Source organism: Polypterus senegalus, chromosome 2 (assembly GCF_016835505.1).
Source record: "Polypterus senegalus isolate Bchr_013 chromosome 2, ASM1683550v1, whole genome shotgun sequence".
In the NCBI taxonomy this organism is placed as follows: domain Eukaryota; kingdom Metazoa; phylum Chordata; class Cladistia; order Polypteriformes; family Polypteridae; genus Polypterus; species Polypterus senegalus.
In genome coordinates this window covers 301,083,398-301,102,852 of record NC_053155.1, presented here as the reverse complement: position 1 = coordinate 301,102,852, position 19,455 = coordinate 301,083,398, and the positions used below count along the sequence as shown (strand labels likewise).

At 37.5% G+C, this 19,455-nt stretch overlaps 1 protein-coding gene across 1 annotated transcript in view; it reads right to left on the bottom strand.

The window, feature by feature from the left end:
* The window catches only part of rb1 (retinoblastoma 1), a 287,527-nt gene that overhangs the window by 104,017 nt on the left and 164,055 nt on the right, over positions 1-19,455 (bottom strand). The window lies entirely within an intron of this gene.

Below are 19,455 nucleotides of genomic sequence, written 5' to 3'. Positions count from 1 at the left end.
TTAAATTTTGTTAAATGAGGTAAAATAGGGGTGAACAGAACACTAACGAACAAAAGGATCACAAAACACTTGTTTATAAATTAAAGAAAAAGAGTACCTGAAGTGAAGGGGCTGTTTGGTATTCAAAAAGTATAGGGTCACCTACTTGGCTCTATTTTTAATAATAATAATTCTTTACATCTACCTAATGCTTTTCTCACTACTCAAAGTGCTTTACATAGTCAGAGGGAAGCCACTTCAACCACCACTAAACTGTAGCATCCACCTGGATTTTGCAACTGAAGCCATTTTTACACCTTTTTACTCACCACACTTTGTTATTTTTGCCTAAACAATGTCTGTAACAAATGCATAGACAGGCATGTATACTCCTAAAGTTTCTCCAGACTCCTCTTGTCAGAAATGTTTCTAAAATGTTCTAATATAAATCTTTAAACAGCAGTGAGGAAGCAAAGGGAAAGTTTCCAAAAATTCAGACCAGATATACTGGCTCTCTCCACGCCCTGTCTCTAGATGACTCTTGTCTCATTCAACTAACCTAAAGGGTGGGTGTGTCTTTACATTTTGCAGGGTGAAATTATTGGTACATTGTAGCTTCTCAGTATATGAAGAGAAAGCAGCTGAAACAAATATAATTTCAGGGAGGCATTGGTCATGTTTGATCCAAGTGCAACGTCATTAAATGTATCTGTTTAATGATATGACTACTTGAACTAATTTGATTTTCTGATATAACTTAAAAAAGGAAAAATGCAAATGTTAATAAATGAGAAAGCGTGAATAATGATGTTAGATTGAGTACTGAATACTTGAACTTATTTGATTTACTGATACAATATCACTTAACAGAGCAAAAATGCAAATGCTAACAAAAGAGAAAACATGAATAATAAAGGGCAGCATGGTGACACAGTGGTAGTGCTGCTGCCTCGCAGTAAGGAGACCTGTGGATTCGATTCCCGGGTCCTCCCTGCGTGGAGTTTGCATGGGTTTCCTCCCACAGTCCAAAGACATGCAGGTTAGGCGCATTGGCGATCCTAAATTGTCCCTAGTGTGTGCCCTGCAGTGGGTTGGCACCCTGCCAGGGATTTGTTCCTGCCTTGCGCCCTGTGTTGGCTGGGATTGGATCCAGCAGACCCTCATGACCCTGTGTTAGGATATAGCGGGTTGGATGATGACTGACTGACTGACCGAACAATAAAGTTTGATTGATGAAGAATGAAAGTCAAAAACCTGTTGTCGAACTTTGAGGCATTTTTTTTTCTATGATTATTCAAAAATATTAAGTTATGTCTCATTTCCACAATAGGAAGTTGTGCATTTAAATAATGTTAATTTTTCTAAGGTTTAGATTTAATTATTGATTTTAATTTATAGAAGGAGGGCAAATTATGTTTTGCATGATTAAAGCATATGTGTTACAGTAGTTGGTTTTGTTGCCTTATAGCTACACAGCTCCAGGACTGAGCACTTGTCTGTGAATGTATGTATATACATGCACTTTAATAACCAGTTATCCACAGGAACACAGTTTCAAAAATGCCATGTGCATTCTTTATTGTATTTAGAGAAACTGGGTTACTGATCTCTGTGAGACCAGGTTAACACATACAGATTTCTCAGCAAATAACCCGATTATGAGACTATGTAAACCCTTAACCAGGTTGCAGTTAAGGATTTTGTAGTCTGTACATGTTAGCCTGCACATATATTTGCTTTACAAATGCATCTAGCAGCTAGGACAGAACATGGTGGAAATGCCCATAAAGATAATTTTACTAAATCAAATGCTTGGATGATCATATTATATTCCTTCACCTTGCTGAAATAATCTGTCTTAATATTTCAGAAATCAATACATTTATGCTGACAAGCTGAAAGTACAGTGCTAAGATCAGCAACACAACCTCGGGAGGTTTAGGTTTTATAATTGGTTTTGGATTCACGGTGGCCAGTGGTGCCGAGTTAATCTTTTTTAATCACATTCTTATGACATTGTAACATTTTAGCAAAGAAAAACTCCACAAGTGGATGTGTGCATGTAAGAAACCATGCTTCTGCCTTAACTAGCTGGGTCACTCACCTTATTCATGTTTTTTGTGTATGCATAAACAGACTGAGTGTGTTTACATGAGTTTTATTAACCTGGTTATTCACAGAAAATCGGTTTATAAAATGCCAGGTAAATCCTTATTCCAATTAGAGAAACTGGGTTGGCAAATGTCAGTATCTCTGCAAATAACCTAATTATTTGGCCACATAATCTCTTAGCAAGGCTACATTTAAGATTTCTACAGTCTGCGCATGTCCACTGCACTCTGACAGCCTATGCATGTGTTAGCTTTGCACATATTTTCAGCAGCAACAGGTTGAAGTGTCCACAAGATAAATATCTTTAGGCAAAAGCTTAGCACGTTATTTATTCTCCTGGTTGAAATAAACTGTTTATTTCAGAATACGCTGAGTTTATGTTGATGAACATCTCGAAAACTGTAGGGTATCGAATAAAATACAATGTCTTGCATAGTCCGAGTATTTTTTAATCACTTTTGATTTTAAATTAAAATTACTGTATTGAAGTAAAATACCTGCATTATTATAATCGCAGTAGCACTGGGTGTAAAGCAAAACACTCACATTCTGGTGCACCACTCCTTTGTAAAGCTCAATCGCACAGTGAAGCAGAAAAGACTTGCTAAGTGCAATCCAGAAACAAAACCATATTAATAAGTTTTAGTTTAGTTTCTGTTCAGCTGTTTGTATGCTAAAACAGTGTGAGTGGGTGACAAAGAAGCCAATGCTCTTAGTACAAATCTTTGGTGGCTCAGGTCAGGCGGTGTAAAAAGGGGTATGTTGGATAAAGCTGCCAACCAAAAAAGTAAATGTAATGTAATGTATGGATTGTATTTACTTCTGAGCACATGAAGGACTAAATGTATTTATAAAACACCAGAGAATTACCACAGGCTTCATGATTGCTTTCAGATTTACTGTGGCTGATGATGGTGTTTAACTCCTTTTGTACAGTTTAATGATGTCCTTTAAGCTTAAGGGGAAGTTTAGAAGCGTACTTGCGCATGTAAACGTGGCGTTTTAAGAAAGCAGGCTTTTGCCTTAACCATGTTACTCACCTTATCCTGCTTCTTTGTGCGCATGTAAACATACTTAATGGGAGTTTATCTCCACATACACTGGTTTTCCACCCCCTTCTTAGGTTAACTGATGATTCAGAATTGGCCCAATGGGATGAAGTGGATGTGTGTGTGACAGCGTCTACCCTGTATTAGACTGTCACCCAACCCACGGTAGGTTCCTGCATTGTGCCCAGTGCTGTTGGGATGGGTGCTGACTCTAACACTAAAAGTAGATGGACAGGTTTCAAAATAAACAGATGATTTCAGCATTTAAGGAATACGTACTAGTACAGTTTAGCATATACTATTTTAAGACAGTTACATTTTTTTTTACATTTTATTTTGATCTAAGTATGAGAAATTATGTTATGTTATTAAGTTTATACTTACATTAAACCAGATTATACACTTCTGAAAACAGGGCAGTATTAAGGCCTCACATTTGGTGCCAAATTAAAGGAAACACAGAATACCAAGTGAACTTAAACGTGAAGAGCAGTTCTGAGTTACAAGACAAACAGCCCACATGGGTAAATGTGCTTTGAATAGTGTAAACCTCAATATGTACTGTAAAATTACTTTATGAGCAATATCTCCAATTCAAATAAAGTGTTTATACACAAAGGTTAGTTTTAGATGGACTTTCACACTTTAATAATTATACAAACATATAACTACTATCTACATAATTTTCAGAGCTTGGTCAGATATACTGCACTTTATCCCAAATAAATTAATGGGTAAGAATATGAGAGAAGAGATACGTTCAGGAGCCCATCAACGTCCGGAGTGCATGTTTATTGTTGTGGTGGGTTGAGCACATTCTGTAGCATCAGGCAGACACCAGGAACCAGCCCTGGACAGCTCTATTAGCATACACATAATTTCAATTAGTCAATCAACTTAAATCAGAATATAGAAGAAAAATAAGTGTCCCGAGAAAAGAACCCACATTGATACAGCAAAGACATGCAATCTCAATGCCAACAGTGACCAGAAAATTTTGGAATGACGTATTCTAATAAATCAATCCATTTTTTACTCAGCTAATCCAGATGAGGAGTGCTTGAACCCACTATGGTTTCAAAGAGAGAGTAAGCCATATGCCATAGTGAACCCCTGTCACCACTCCATTCAAGGGCTCACTCATGGACATGCCGACACTTCTTTATTAAGAGACGATGTAGAGTCTCCAATCACCTAACCTGTAAGTCTTCTAGGCTGTGGTTAGGAAATCCAAAATATCCACTGGAAAATCCACGCAGAGTTATGTAGACTCCACACATTCAGTGCCTAGACAGAGATTTAAACCCAGGAGTCTAGTACTACATGAAATAAATGTGGCTTATTGATACTCAAAACGTCATTAAATTAGTATTATTACTTTTGAATACTTGTCTGATTTTATACAAGGTGCCTTACAAGATCAATATTCATAAACTATTTTTTTTTTTTTGCAAAGGCTGATAGGGTCATGCAGTGAGAAAGAAATAAAAGCAACCTTGAGGTTTAAAGCAAATTGTCTTAGCCACTACGCCACATTGCCCAAAATTTTATACTGATTATACTCTTATTTTTTTCATTTGCATAAAATACACTTCAGTTGATATAACTAATAACTGCAATGTACATCAGCTGTGAGAAAATACAGAACCCTGTAGTATATCCAGTCATCCAGTATCAAACATGCCAAGTCCAGTTCAGCATCGTGGGCACTGTCCAAACAGCACATGGCAGGAGTAAACCATAAGTGGGGTGCCAGTTCTCCACAAGGTTGACTCACACACACACATAGAAATTATAAAATGCAAAATCGAATTATGCACCTGTGTCATAGCAGTTTGAAGAAATTACATTTACTCAAAATTACGAAAAGCAACATTTCAAATATTGCTTGTTAAGCCAAAACAAACATTCAGAACAGATGCTGTACTGGATAACAAGACAGGCCGGAAACAAGCATTAGTACAATGTAAAGTGCTTCAAAAATCTTTTCTCTCTTTATAAGCCATTAAACACATAAGAAAATCACAGCCTTTCCATTAGTATAACTTTACAAAAAGCTAATATGTGAAAGCCACAGAATCAATTAACTATTTGATAAATACTGAATGCATCCCTTTTCATTCGCTGCTTCCTGTTGGTCAGGGTGCCAATCTAGCAGAGTTTCATCATAAAATACTCATTAAGCAGACATTACAAGACACTTGGGAAAATATGTCAAAAAGATAGCTAAAATAAACAGAAAAACCTAACATCTGCACTTTTAAAGCTTACTACTTTAGACTCATTAAACATCCCACCTGGAATTAACCAAATATGCACAACTGCATTCAGTGGCTAACACTAAGAACAAATGCTAGTGTTTTACCTTTATTTCATGTATATTTCTACAGTAGGAATGCTAACATTTACAGTGCATTCCATTATGCTTGAGACAAAGAAATATTTTTCCTTGATTTACTTCACAGTTTAAAATGGCAAATTAAACAATTCAGACATGATTAAAGTGCACATTGCAGTCTTTCCTTTAAGTATATTTGCAAACATTTCAGTCATGGCATGTTAAAATGACAACACTGTTTCTACATAGTCCCCTCATTTCAGGGCCCCATAATGTTCGGACACAGCATTGGAGGTCTATTAAAGCAGTCATATTTAGAACTTTGTCTCATATCCCTTTCATGCAATGACGACTACTTGGAGTCTGTGATTCACAGACATCACCAGGTGCTGAGGATCTTCTCTGCCAAGCCTCTAATGCAGCCCTTTTTGGGGACTTGTCCCCTCAGGTTTTCACTCCACCTTATGGAAGGCCATGCTCAATGGGATTTAAACTGGGTGACAGGCTTGACCATTCAAGAATTTTAAATTTTTTAGCTTTGAAAAACTACTGTGTATGAGATCATTACCTTGTTGTAGAGCAAAGCACTGTCCATTGAATTTGGAGGCATATATGAAACCCACCTGAATAATCGCAGACACCTGTGATGGTAATTATCCCAAAAATTATGGTGCCATGAAATGGGGGAGCCATGTAAAAAAAGTGTTGTCATTTCTACATGTATGCAAATACCCCTAAAATTAAAGTCTGCAATGTGCACTTTAAGCATGTCTGAATGGTTTAATTTATAATTTTAAACTGTGGAGTAGAGGGATAAATCAATGAAAAACTTGTCTTTAAATGCAAGTTTAAATTAAAACAGTTTTCCCCCTGCTTGAAAAATTTAGGAAGACTTACATACTGTATATGCTTAAAACTGAAGCATGGATTTGATCCTCAGGGCCACACCTTTAACAAAAATCTATTCAAATTCTGAAGCAGCACATCCATGCTGAAGTAAATTAGAAAGCTGCCTATTGATGTTCTTTCACTGAATATGGAAGACAGCTCTTCAAATCTAAATGTGAAAAGTCAGCTAACTGTCTTTAATTGTTATAACACAATAGCGGTCACATGCGGTGTAAAAAGTAATTTAAACAATACCAGCCCACATAACAAAAATGTCTACTGCATTCAGCCTGTCTCAAAAACTAACAGACTTGTGCAGCTCAATAAAGACACATCCTAGTTAACCACTATCTGAAATACCTAAAATGTGTTTTTATTGGGCATAAGTCTGGTCCAGCTGACAGTACTGCTTCCTTATTTCTTCTAAGTTATGTGTTCATTTGAGTTTAACTCCCACACCACAAACATGTGAGTGTAAGGTCAACTGGTAACTAGAACATGACCCTTTATGAGTTACTCTAGATTTGTGTGACAGCAAGTCCTGTCATTGCCTGGTTCCTTTATCAATTACTCAATTAATTATATTTATGCTACACCTTTCCAACCTACTCAAAGCTAAAACACCACAAATGTGAAGCATCCACCTGGATGATGAGACAATAGCCATTCCTGTGCCAGTACAGTCAACATGCATTAGCTACTGTATTAGGTGGTGAAGGGGTAATAATAATAATAACTACTAGGGGGGCTTCGCTCGCCCACTCCCGGGTTTGGTTTACCAGATATACAATTTAAAGAGATTGTTATTTTCATGGGAATTGTTACATATGCATTATTTTCACTTTTACTTTAAAACTTTTGTAAAAACAATACTTGTCCTTTATTTCCAGCGTGAGTAAATCTCTTTCTCGCAGGATGTATAACGCTTCTCGCATTGTGTATGGGGTGTGGTTGGGGGAGTGCCTGAACACACACTAAGGAGCTGTTGTCGGATCAGCTGCTGTCTTTCTGCTCCTGCTGCTGGCGAGCTGCGTGTTCCGTTTGTCGCGCTGCGCACTGATCATTTAAAAGCCTGTATAGCAGCTGTCATTATGCCACTTAGCGTCTCTGCCATTCGCGTTGTTTGGGGGAATGGCTTAACGCACGCTAAGGAGAAGCGGTTGGTTCATCTGCTGGCTTGCTGCATGTTCTGCTTGTTGCGCAGCGCGTCAATCATTTCAAAGCCTGTACAACAGCTGTCCTTTTGCCACTTCACATCTCTGCCACACGTGTTGTAAGGGGGGGGGTCTGTGCCTGAACGCATGCTAAACAGAAGCAGTCGGATCATTTGCTGGCTTTCTGCTGCTGGTGAGCTGCGTGTTCGGCTTGTCACTTGTCATTCTTTTAAGAGCTGGGAGCACAGGAAGTGTGTCTGCCAAAAGCATTCCAGGTAAAAATGAGGAAAAATATAAAAAAATAAAACACAAACAAAAATAATCTACGTAATTAATAGGTCATCCAGCAAGCAGGTAAAAATTCGAAAGCATGTACATTAAGGAATGCTATGTGATAAAAATATTTTTCTTAAATGAGACTTAAAAACTGCTGCAGAATCATCTCATCTACTCATGGGAGTACTGTTTTAACAATAGATTTATTTCCCATTTTTATCTTTTATTAATGTGGTTTTCATGTGAGAAATGCAGTATATTTCAATGGAAACAAAACATATTTTATTATATGGCTATTGTTATGTCTCTGTTTTTTTTTACTTATAATCCTTTTCTTGCGTCCTAGTACAGTACTGACTTTGTAGTTTGGGTCCTCAGATCAAAAAGTTTAGAACCCCTATGTTAAACTCTTCCTTGAAAGCTGTGAGTTATCAATTGCAGAACTTCAGTTAGATCAACTAGTGACTTGAAACTCGCCCCAAACTATTAGTGAACCTTGTAATATATGGGGAGACCCATTTAGGAATAATTTAATGCCTTACAGCTTATGTCGGCCCTAACAACCTAAGCGAGTTTGAAATGAACAGACATCAGTCATTTGCTGATGGTTGTGAGACTTCTTATTGAATTATGTACAGTTCCTAGTTGTTAAGTGACAACTCTTAACATATGCTTAGAATTTAGTTGAAAACAAAAAGACAACATAAGCATTGTGCTTGTGACAATATTTGAAAACAAGTATGAAAGATACAAATCAGTTGACCTTGTTACATCACTCATTAAGCAGAGATACAGAAAGAATTATTGTGTAAGCCATGGCTAAACAGAAAGTAGGTACAAAGTTTGCAGCATTTTGAGTGAGATTTTAAACAAGTGACCTTGTGTTTTGAGATATCAGTCAGTAATAACCACATGAGAAAAATAGTTTGTTTTCTTCAAAATAAGTTAATTCAGTTTAATCCTCTTTAAGACAAATCCTAGATACTTAGATAGTTTTCATAAACTGTAGCTAAACATTTCCAAAGAAGTGCATGTTAAGTGATTTAACAATGTCATATTGGCCCTGGGAGAGAGAAATTGAGAGAGAGAGTGTGTGTGTGTGCGTGCATGAGTGGATTCTGTGATGAACTGATGCTCTGTCTAGGACGGTTTCTTGCCTTGTGCCAAGTGTAGCTAGGATAGACTGTGGCCATCCTGTGATCTTGAACTGCATTAAACATGTTAATGAATGTTCTAGTAAGCTATACAAGTAACATGTTTGTTTAAAAAAAATACAAAACAGGTTTTTGGAAATAAAAAACGTTCCTGCTTATGCAAAGCTTATTATATCTGTGCCACTTACAAGAAAACCTTACATTTCCTTAGTGGAGAGAACTTGTACTTCTCTATTTAAAGCTCATGCAGATTCTGGTTACTTATTCTGTTCCCTTATTTGTATAAAATTAATTAGTGTAATCTTGTAACTATGGTGGTAAATACTGAATGTCTTATTTTAGACATATCACAATTAAACATTTCACTATTAATTATTGCTACATGATTTAAAACTCTCAGTCCTCCATTTGGAGAAAATTGTGATTCAACAGTTTAGAGCGTTACAAAGCAAGATGTACAGTTTATTAATTTGAAATTTATTTCTACCTGGAAAAAAAGTGTTAAAGGTATTCATGGTCTGTGCTAACAGTTTACAGAGGATTCAGAAAGCATTCAGAACCCTTCACTTTTTTTTGTGTTTTTTTTTACATTTTGCTATGTTGCAACCTGTTTGACATCAAGGACCACTTTACTAGAAGCAAATTTTTCCAGGGATCGGTGGGCTGTTGGAGGTTGGAGTTTATGGGGTTATTATGGGCGGGTTCGTAGGGCAGTTTTATACACAATTTACATTAAATTTCTATTATTATTGTTATAATTTAGTAATAGAAATTATACAGCTTACCATAATGCAGATTCAGTGAGAGCCCTGGGCTTGTTTTCCTGCAACCAAACAATCCCATCTGGGGAGGATGGAAGAGAGTGAAACGCAAAGTGTGTCGCTTATGTTCAGTCTACTCCGTAATCTCGTTTTGGTTGCTGTCACTGCAGAAAACGTGCATCACAAAGATAGGATGTTGAAAATGGAAGCAGCTTCAATAGCTTCTTTCACATTATTTTAATCTTCTCCTGTATACAAGTTATGCTGACGAGAATGTTTCTCAGCATTTCCTTGCGATGATACATTTTCAGGGTGCAAATGATGCCCAAATCCAATGGCTGAAGCACTGCCATGCAATTGGGAGGGAGGAATTCAACGCAAACATTATCTAAATGCAGAAGCATGTTGTGGTCAGCACAGTTATCAATCAGAAGCCAAGTCAACCTTTCCTCCTTCTTCACATTGTGAGGTTTCTAAACTCTTATGGGATCTGGGATCTCCCCCACCCAATGGGAACGACACGCCAAAGTGCGTCCCGAAACGCTATTGCCGCGTGTGAGATTGTTTGTCCGGGTCCCAAGAGAGTTTAAAAATCTCATATTTTCTTGAATGAGTGGCGCATTAATAGGAATGTTTCTTGAACAAACATCACTGCAACCACATAAAAACGGCTTTTTCGGCGTCTTCAAATGCAGCAGTTCGCATACGTTTGCAACCCGAGATTTTTCTTCTTTTTTGCATGTAACAAGTATGCCGTTTTTATAGAAGGGTGATAATGAGTTAAATTCTAATGGATGTTTTTCAAATGTTGACGAGCAATAAGGAAAAGGTATCACTTAAAACCACACAAAACAAAAACATAAAAAAAAAAACAGTACGAGGAAAGTTCGAAGAAAGAACATTTTTTACAATGTTTCTGTTTGGGGATCGTTGTGCAAATGTCCACAAATGAGCTGCGACCACAGAACTAACTGGTCTGTGGGTGATTCATTCAAGCATTTCACGGTCACTTTGTTGTAATAAAAGTATCTGCTGCTGAATGTACTTTGTAGTAACAAGATTTCTGTGGACTCGTGTCATATGGGGAAACTGTCAGAAACATAAAAATACTTTGTTGTAATACTCTCTCACCTCGGTCTCTCTCCTCTCTCGCCCGCCTAGCATTCTGAAAAGTGTCCTCAGTGAAGGGGGCAGCCTTTTTGCTGTAACCCTTCACTGAGTGAGTCTCCGTTGCTGGCAGTTCTCTCGCGGCCCGGTAGTGGGCCGCAGACCTCAGCCTAGCACATGTCAGAAGGCAGAAGTAAGAAAAGTCAATAAGTAACGCCGAAGATGCAGAATGATTCAATCACAAATGATAGTAATCATTTTGTACAAGTTTAGTGCTAACTAGGATCTGTCATGCGGGCCGCCGCGTGTTTGAAATGCCTGGAGTAAAGTACAGAGAGTTATCCTATATAAAAACGTGTTCCAAAGTGCTCTGGACTTTAGACTGGGCTTTGGGTTTACCTTTCAAAAGAAAAATAAACTTTTATTGAAAAAAGGAAATCTAATACAGGAGTGGTTTAGGGGTGACTCTGGGAATGTCCTTTAGTTACCCAGCCAAAGACAGGATTTGAACCCAATGGAACATCCCTGGAGAGACCTGAAAATAGTTGCCTACTGACAATCTCCATACACAGCAAATACCCAAGTCCAGCCATCATACCCAAGAAGATTCTTGGCTGGAATCAGTGCCATAGGTGTTTCAACAAAGTACTGAGCAAAGTCTCAATACTTGTATCAATGTAATATTTCAGTTTATCTTTAAAGTCCTGTTTTCACTTTGTGACTCGAGGATATTATTAAGCATACGTTGATGTGGGGAAAAAATACATTTAAAATATTTCAGCATAAGGTGGCAACATGCCAAAATGTGACAAAACTGAAAGGGTCTGCATACTTTCTGAATCCACTGATCTGTTAATAAATATGTCAATCCTTCATGATGATGGGAAGCGATCCACTGTACAATTGGCCAAGATGAAATTGAAGTATTGATTTGGTTCATGGATTCTGTATATTCTCAGCTTTATGGTAGGATTGCTTCATTGATTCCCACTCGCCAGTACAGTTTAGTTTAATAATTTGTAATTTAAGATAGCAGTCTTGTGCAGGTTTTCCATTAGCGCCAGGTGGCTCCGGTTTTACTTACACATCTTGACTCACTTTGTTGCTAAGAATTAATGTTGATGGGAGTGCCCTCAATAAGACTCTGATGACATCACAGCCACTGATTGATTTCTGCTTGTGCTGTCATGCACATGACACATTAGTCAGGGGATTGTTGCATTTCATGCACCGTTTAAACACTTGCTTTTAATTGTTTGGATGAGATCGGTTATGCCATAGTTACTGTTTTTTTATACAACCCAGTATAAGAATGGCACTGGGCCACACACAAAGTGTAAGTGGAATAATGGCAGTATTTTATTAGACAAGAAAACTTTGAAAGGTCACATGGCAGTATATAGGCAAAAGAGAAATTAGATGAGAAAAAAACCTAAACAATAATAAAAAAAAAAATTATAAAATGAACGATTACATTGTAGTGATTTTCACCTGATTTCCTTTACTACCTTGTAGGTAAATGATCATACATTCAAACTAACATCTGAAGCAGCCTGCATGTAAATAATGTATTCTATTTGGCACTCTTATAGAAACACCAAAATCTACTTTCCCAAATTATTCAAAAAGTACTTCTTTAGTCTGATAAGGTACGGGCAACTTTAAATTAACTTAAGTAATGGTGAGAAGGGGTAACGGACTACATAAAAATCATAGGTTTAACAAAACCTGCGAAAAAACAAACTGCAGATCAGTTTATGTGACTTCTAGTAATGGGGTATGTCAGACTTGTCAACCATGTCCGTTTAAACGAATCAAAATGGATGGGGGTGTTATATTTACTGATAAGAGTCCTGACCCTCCAGCACAGTAACACTCACCCCTTTTTGTGACAACTAATAATATGCTACCTGACAGAGCTGGCACTGTATGGGGGGTTAGCAACTAAGGCAAGTTTAACTGCAGTCTCTGCTCCTTTTAAGTCTTTTTCCATTCTCTGAGACATCAGACAGACAAGCTTTTATTTAATGGGTAAAGTCTAAATCTCGTGTTTTACTCAGTCTCTCACAAGCAAATATAGCTTTGAGGATCCCATGTTGTCTGTCACTCTTCAGAGGAGAGTCAAAGGGAAGCACAACTTGCAATTGACCACCTTAAATACCTTTTACCACTCATGATTGGACACACCTGTCTATGAAGTTCAAGGCTTAACGTGCTAATCCAACCAATTTGGTGTTTCAAGTAATCAGTATTGAGCAGTTACATGCATTCAAATCAGCACAATTACAAGGGGACCCACATTTTTGCAGAGCCAGTTTTTCACATTTGATTTAATTTCATACAACTAAATACTGCTTCACTAAAAATCTTTGCTCACAAAACACTCCAGTACTAAGATGCTCCTAGGAAATGAAAGACATACCACTGGTATTTTTTGTTGAAAGGAGAGTAAATTATTATGCAGGCTGAGAGGGGATCCCAAACTTTTTCATATGACTGTACTGTACTCAAAAGAACTGCTATGCCAGTTTACAAAGAACGTTACTCACAGTCACAAGCTTTTTACAGATCAGACCCAATTTAAACATTGTATTATGGGGTTTTTTCCTCCATTCAAAGCATAACACATTTAGTAGGTCTGAGTGGGTCAAGTGTGACAGCAATTACATTAAAATAATAGTTTTCTGATTCTAAATTCCCACTTTAGTAAGCAAGCAGAACAATGAATTAATGTGAAAGTATGACTGTGGTTAGTTCAATTTAAGACAGACAGACATATACATAGATATAACTTTATTGTCCTAAGGGAAATTTTGGCTGTTACAGAAAATCATTTAATAAACAGACAGATCAACATGTATGTACAAATATATACTATATGGTCTAAACACACACCAGAATGACTAGAAAGGAAAAAAATTAAAAAGAAATGTGACTTGACAGTCCCAATCCCAGTGAGGTGATATGTTTGTGTATTGCTGTTAATATAATGGAGCCCCCCCCACACACACACAACGTTTCCTAACTCACATATGCTGAATAATTCAATAGATGAAACTCCTCATTCTTAGTGTGTCACAGAGAGGATGCTCAGCATTTTTCATAATGCCACTCAGCTTTATTTTAATTCTCCCCTTTGCTATGACCTCCAGGGGGACCAGAGTGCATCCCATAACTGAGCCTGCCTTTTTAATTAGCTTGTGGATCCAGTGGGCCTCTCTTAAAGTTGGAGCGGTGCCACCATTATGGCAAATTAAGTATTTGGCTAGGGCGCAGATCATAAGGTGGGGAAAACCCCAGCCACACGGGTTATCCACCGAACAGTCGGTTAGCACACTAATAAGTTTGGCATAGGGCGCAAAATAACCTAGCACCAGCACTGCTTGAAGTGATGTTATCAGACCAGCACACTACAGAGTACAAAACTGCACTGGCCATCTCAGAGTTGTAGAAGATGTGACGAATGTCACTTCCTAAGGAAGAGCCTGCTCTGCCCCATATTACAAAGCTCCTCTGTGTTATGAAATCAGTCCAACCTGTCACTGATGTGGACCCCCAGATACGTGCAGGAGTGCAACACTTCCACAACCACCCCTGAACAGTGACCAGACAAAGAGTCTCTTTGGTATGGCGAAAGTCAATAAGCACTTCATTTGTCTTGCTGATATCAAATTACAGACAATTCTTTCTGTAGATAAAATCTAAATCATAAAACCAAGTGTCTAGACAAATGGCTTTAGCTTCTATGCAAAGTAAAAGCTATTTAAGCGGCATTTTATGTATTATTATTGTGCTGCATTTACAAGAAAAACAGCCACTTAGATTTCTTACATGTGTAAAGTATTTTAGAATTTTGTGAAACTAATCAGTTTAATACACATGGACAAAACAAAATCACTTTGTAAACACCAAATCATACATAGAGCCACACCATAAACACATGCATTCAGCAAATTATTTGTACCATATGATATTAAATATATTCTTTGATCTTAACAATGTAAAATACGGTAAATTAAAATGATTTAAAACACTAATACATCAGCAGAAAGTCAACTTATTTAACTTCCCAAAAAATGTGGGTGTCATTTAATGTTATGCAATAAGCTCAGGGGGCCTTGGGCAAATTTCAAGAATGGAAAATTACAAAATACCACAGGGTTGTATGAGTAAGCCAGGAAAACGCAAGCGTCATGGTTGACCATAAACTTGAATTGTATGACGATGACATTAGACATAATCTCAAAAGAGGATCCTTTTGCTAAAGGCTATTCTCAGAAGATCACATTTTCTTGAGGGAGTGAACAGACTATGAACTGCTCCTGTTATCTCTCGTTAGTCTCCTGGAGTCTTCTATTTTGCTCATCACTACTGAAAATATGCTTTTCTAAGTGATAACTTTTGTTACAAGTAGTAGTGCAGCAGCATACAATGATTAACACAGCAATATGATATTTTCAAAAATGAAAAATATAGTAAAATGGTACAGTAATGGCTTGTAATGCAAAAAGAATGAAAAAGACAATACCACAGAAAAGACATACAACAAAGGAAGCATTTTTGTGAAAACAGACCTGCATTTTCTCCCTCAAAGAAACTGTTATTTTTAAATTACTTTCTTTTTCCAAAACTTGACTTGTTTAACAAATGATTATGTAAAGAAATGTTAAAGCAAAGAAATCACTAGCATATAACCATAATTAAGAAACATTTTTTTCAAATCATTTAATTTTGTTTTTTTTTAATTCTTACAAGCGTGTGTATTTTTGCTAGTTAGCATTTGTTCCACTGTAAAGTGTAACTTTGTTTCATGTTGAGTACCTATGATCATTTTGGTGATCAAATTTTTATCAACAAAGTATAAATCATAAACAACTGCAACATTATAATATACCAATAAAACTCCCAACCCATGCTGCCCACCCTAAACCCACCACTGGCCTTAAATGAACAAAGATAGCTTGTACCTGTGATCTGTTTTCAATCTGAATTCACTGTGCAGCTGCTTTCAGTCATAACACCATTAAGAAAGACAAGTATGCCAGTATCTGTGGCAGCCTTACATGCCCAAGTCATAACACCTCCGCTACCATGATTAACATATGAGTGAGGTGGTATGCTTTGGATCTTGGGCAGTTCCCTTTGGTCTCCATACTTTCCTCTTGCCATCATTCTGATGCAGTTTCATTTTTGTCTCGTCTGTCCACAAGACCTTTTCCTAGAATTGTGTAGGCTCTGTTAAGTACTATTTTCGCAATATGTAATCTGGCCATACTGTTTTTGTGGTTAAGTAGTGGTTTGCATCTTGCAGTGTGGCATCTGTGTTTCTGTTTATGAAGTCTTCTGTCACACATCAGCCTCCTGAAGACTGTTTCTGATCTGTCAGAGAGGCTTTTGGGGCTTTTTCTTGACCATAGTGAGGCTTTTGGGGCTTTTTCTTGACCATAGTGAGGATTTTTCTGTCATCAGTAGTGGAGGTCTTCATTGGCCTACCGGTCCCTTTGCAATTACTGAGCTCACCAGTGTGTTCTGATTTAGGTCATGCTAAGGATTTACTGATGTCTCTAATGGTTTTATTCTTGTATTGCAGCTTTCTTTCCCTTTCATTGGCATAGCTCCTGTCCTCATATTGAACAATGGTAACTATAGACACCAAAGGGTAGATGCAAGCCAAGGTATCTCTTGGCTGCACTAATGAAGCAATGAAACCCACCTGAGGAATCACAATTTTCTCAAACATTTTGGTGTCCTAAAATGGAGGGGACCATGTTAGAAAAAGTGTTGTCATTTCTATATGGTGTGACCAAAATTTATGCAAATACCCTTAAAAGAAATTCTGCAATATGCACTTTAATTATGTGTAAATTGTTTGATTTGTAATTTTAAACTGTACAGCACAGGGGTCAATCAAGAGAAAATGTGTCTTTGTCCCAAACATTATGATGGGCACTGTGCCTAAGACAGTGTACCTATAATTGCTGGTTAGTGCCTCAATGCAAACTCACCTCTCCTTTGCCTAGCTGTAACACCACAAAATGTTAGGAGAGACCATTTCATTCATGCTCAACACTGAGTTGCAATGAAACTTCAGTTTATTTGCTGCCATTCTACTTGTGCATGGTTGCAAAAAACACTTAAGGTTAAAAAGGTCTGGAGTGTGCATGCTGGGAAAGGGATGGATTGTAGCCGGCCCTAGAAGCATTGGGTCTATTTTGTGAACTAGCCATGGACAGAACACTAGTTCATCACAAACAAGACTCTGTCAGTTGTTTACAATGACCCAAATTTGAACATATTTTAGATGTGGTAGGAAAAACCAAGATACTGTAGACAGGGCTCATCCCATATTATTAAACTGGTAAATTCAATTTTTTTTTTATAATTTTGAAATGCTGCTTGTTTAGCCGCTCTGCAACCCTGAACTGGGTTGATAGGTTTGAGAATGTTGTGTTGTATAAAATGTGACGTTTACAAATTTCAAGCTGCATGTCATTTTTTTTAATGGTAGCTAAGATAAAAATAAATAAATATATTGGCCATCCTCCTCCTGTTCAAACATTTATATGGCTACTAGCCATTTACTTAGAAATAATCTATCACAGGAAGCATACAATGCCTATTAATGTCACTAAAATCCACCTTAATCTTTCTAATGTTGATTTAAGCAGTATTGTCTAATGATGGTTTGCAGAAGGCTTCCTGGCTGAGGATAACATCTTATGCAGTTCCAGTGTCAAATAATGGCAATTCCAGTGATCCCAAGGACTTGAGGCCAGTTTAGCTTAATTCATACATCAAGAAGACTTTTCAGAAGCTAATCCTGAAACATCTCTGAATCCTGGTTTCAAAACATCTTGCTCCTCTGCAGTTTACCTATCAGGCACAAATAGGTCTGGGGAATGCTCCACAGAGCGTACTCCCAATTGGAAAAAGCCAGCACCAGAGTCAGGATAACATTTTTCCAGGGACTTTAACATCATTTAGCCTAGATCATGGACTACCTGTCCAACAGACAACAGTCTGTAATACTGGAGAGAACTGCCCTGTGTTCCTTCTTGTTTACCGTTTACAAAACAGACTTCCAGTACAATACCAGCGCTAGACACCTACAGAAATTTGCAGATGTCTCTCCCATCACAGGCTGCATTATTAATGGAGACTAGTTGGAGTACAGGAGGCTTATGGAGGACTTTGTGTTGTGATGCAGGTTAAACCAACTGCAACTCAACATCAGCAAGACAAAAGAGTTGGTTGTGGATATCCAGCATGCTAAAGAGCCTCTAAGACCAGTCATTGTTAGGTTGTGAATGTTGAAGTGGTGCAGTGCCACAAATACTTGGGGGTTAACATAAACAACAAAGTGGACTGGTCTAGGGACACACTGGCGCTGTATGAGAAGGGTTGGAGTAGACTGTACTTGCTAAGGAGACTCTTTAGATGTATTCAGCAGGCTGCTGGAAATGATCTATCACTCAATGGTAGATAGTATATTTGTTCCACAGTGTGGTCTCCTAGAGAAGCAAACAGAGTTCAAAAGATGCACAATTCCTGATCAAACTTATAAAGAAAGCCTGCACCATCACAGGGCAAACCCTGGAAGCACTAGAAGCTGCTGTGGACAATATGATGGCTGCAAAATTGAATGTCATCAAGGAAACTTCCCTCCATTCCTCCAGGAGGTGTTGTCATAGCCCACTTTTAGCCAGAAGCTCATTCCATCACGGTGCGTTAAGACGACATCTCTGGGGGTCTTTTCTGCTCACTGCACTCATGCAATTCAATGCCTCCTCCCAACGCCGCAAACTAAATGCTATACTCGTAAGTTCTTTTTGCAATTTCTGCACAATACGCATGTATGCTGCTGTGTGCATCTACTGTTATTTCCCCCCCGAAATTAATAAAGTTTATCTAATCTAATGTTGATCATATTCTTAAGGAGTGAAACATTTTTAAAGAAGTAATTGGCTTCTAGTAACTAATGAATTTTGAAATACGGGGAATGTTTTGTTATTATAACATTGTTGGAACCCTGTAATGGAAAAAAGTGGGTTCAACCAATTAATAAATTAATGGTTATATGATTTACTTAACAATTCCAGATACAACGAGAGATTATTTTAGAAGCGCCAGGAGAAAATAAAGTAACCAACACTGGATGGGGTACCATTTCTTCACAGGATTCACCTAACAGTCATAAAAGGCCAATTTTAGTCATCCAATCAAAGGAATCAGGAGAATGAGCTGATAGAGTGCCCCCTGGGATTGAGTACCAACCATTTGTATAGTACATAAAATTATAGTCTGGACAGCAGTACTATATAGATACAAGTGATTAGTTTCAGTTGAGCTGTACTCTTTGAAAACATTTTAATCATGTAATTTGCAACTAAATAGCTCTTTTGACCTGCTGTATTAAGTATCACACCACTTCAATATATAAAAACAAACACTGGTGTGTGTTGGATGGCATAGAACATTTTATGACTGCAATTTCCCTTATTACTCACTTCCTTTTAGTTATTTCCTTTTTCATTTGCTACTGGGAGAACAAATACAAATAAGAATTGAAATATACTACTGACATATAGCAAGTAAAATGGATCGTTCCTTAATTATTACTTTTGTGATTTGGTTTTC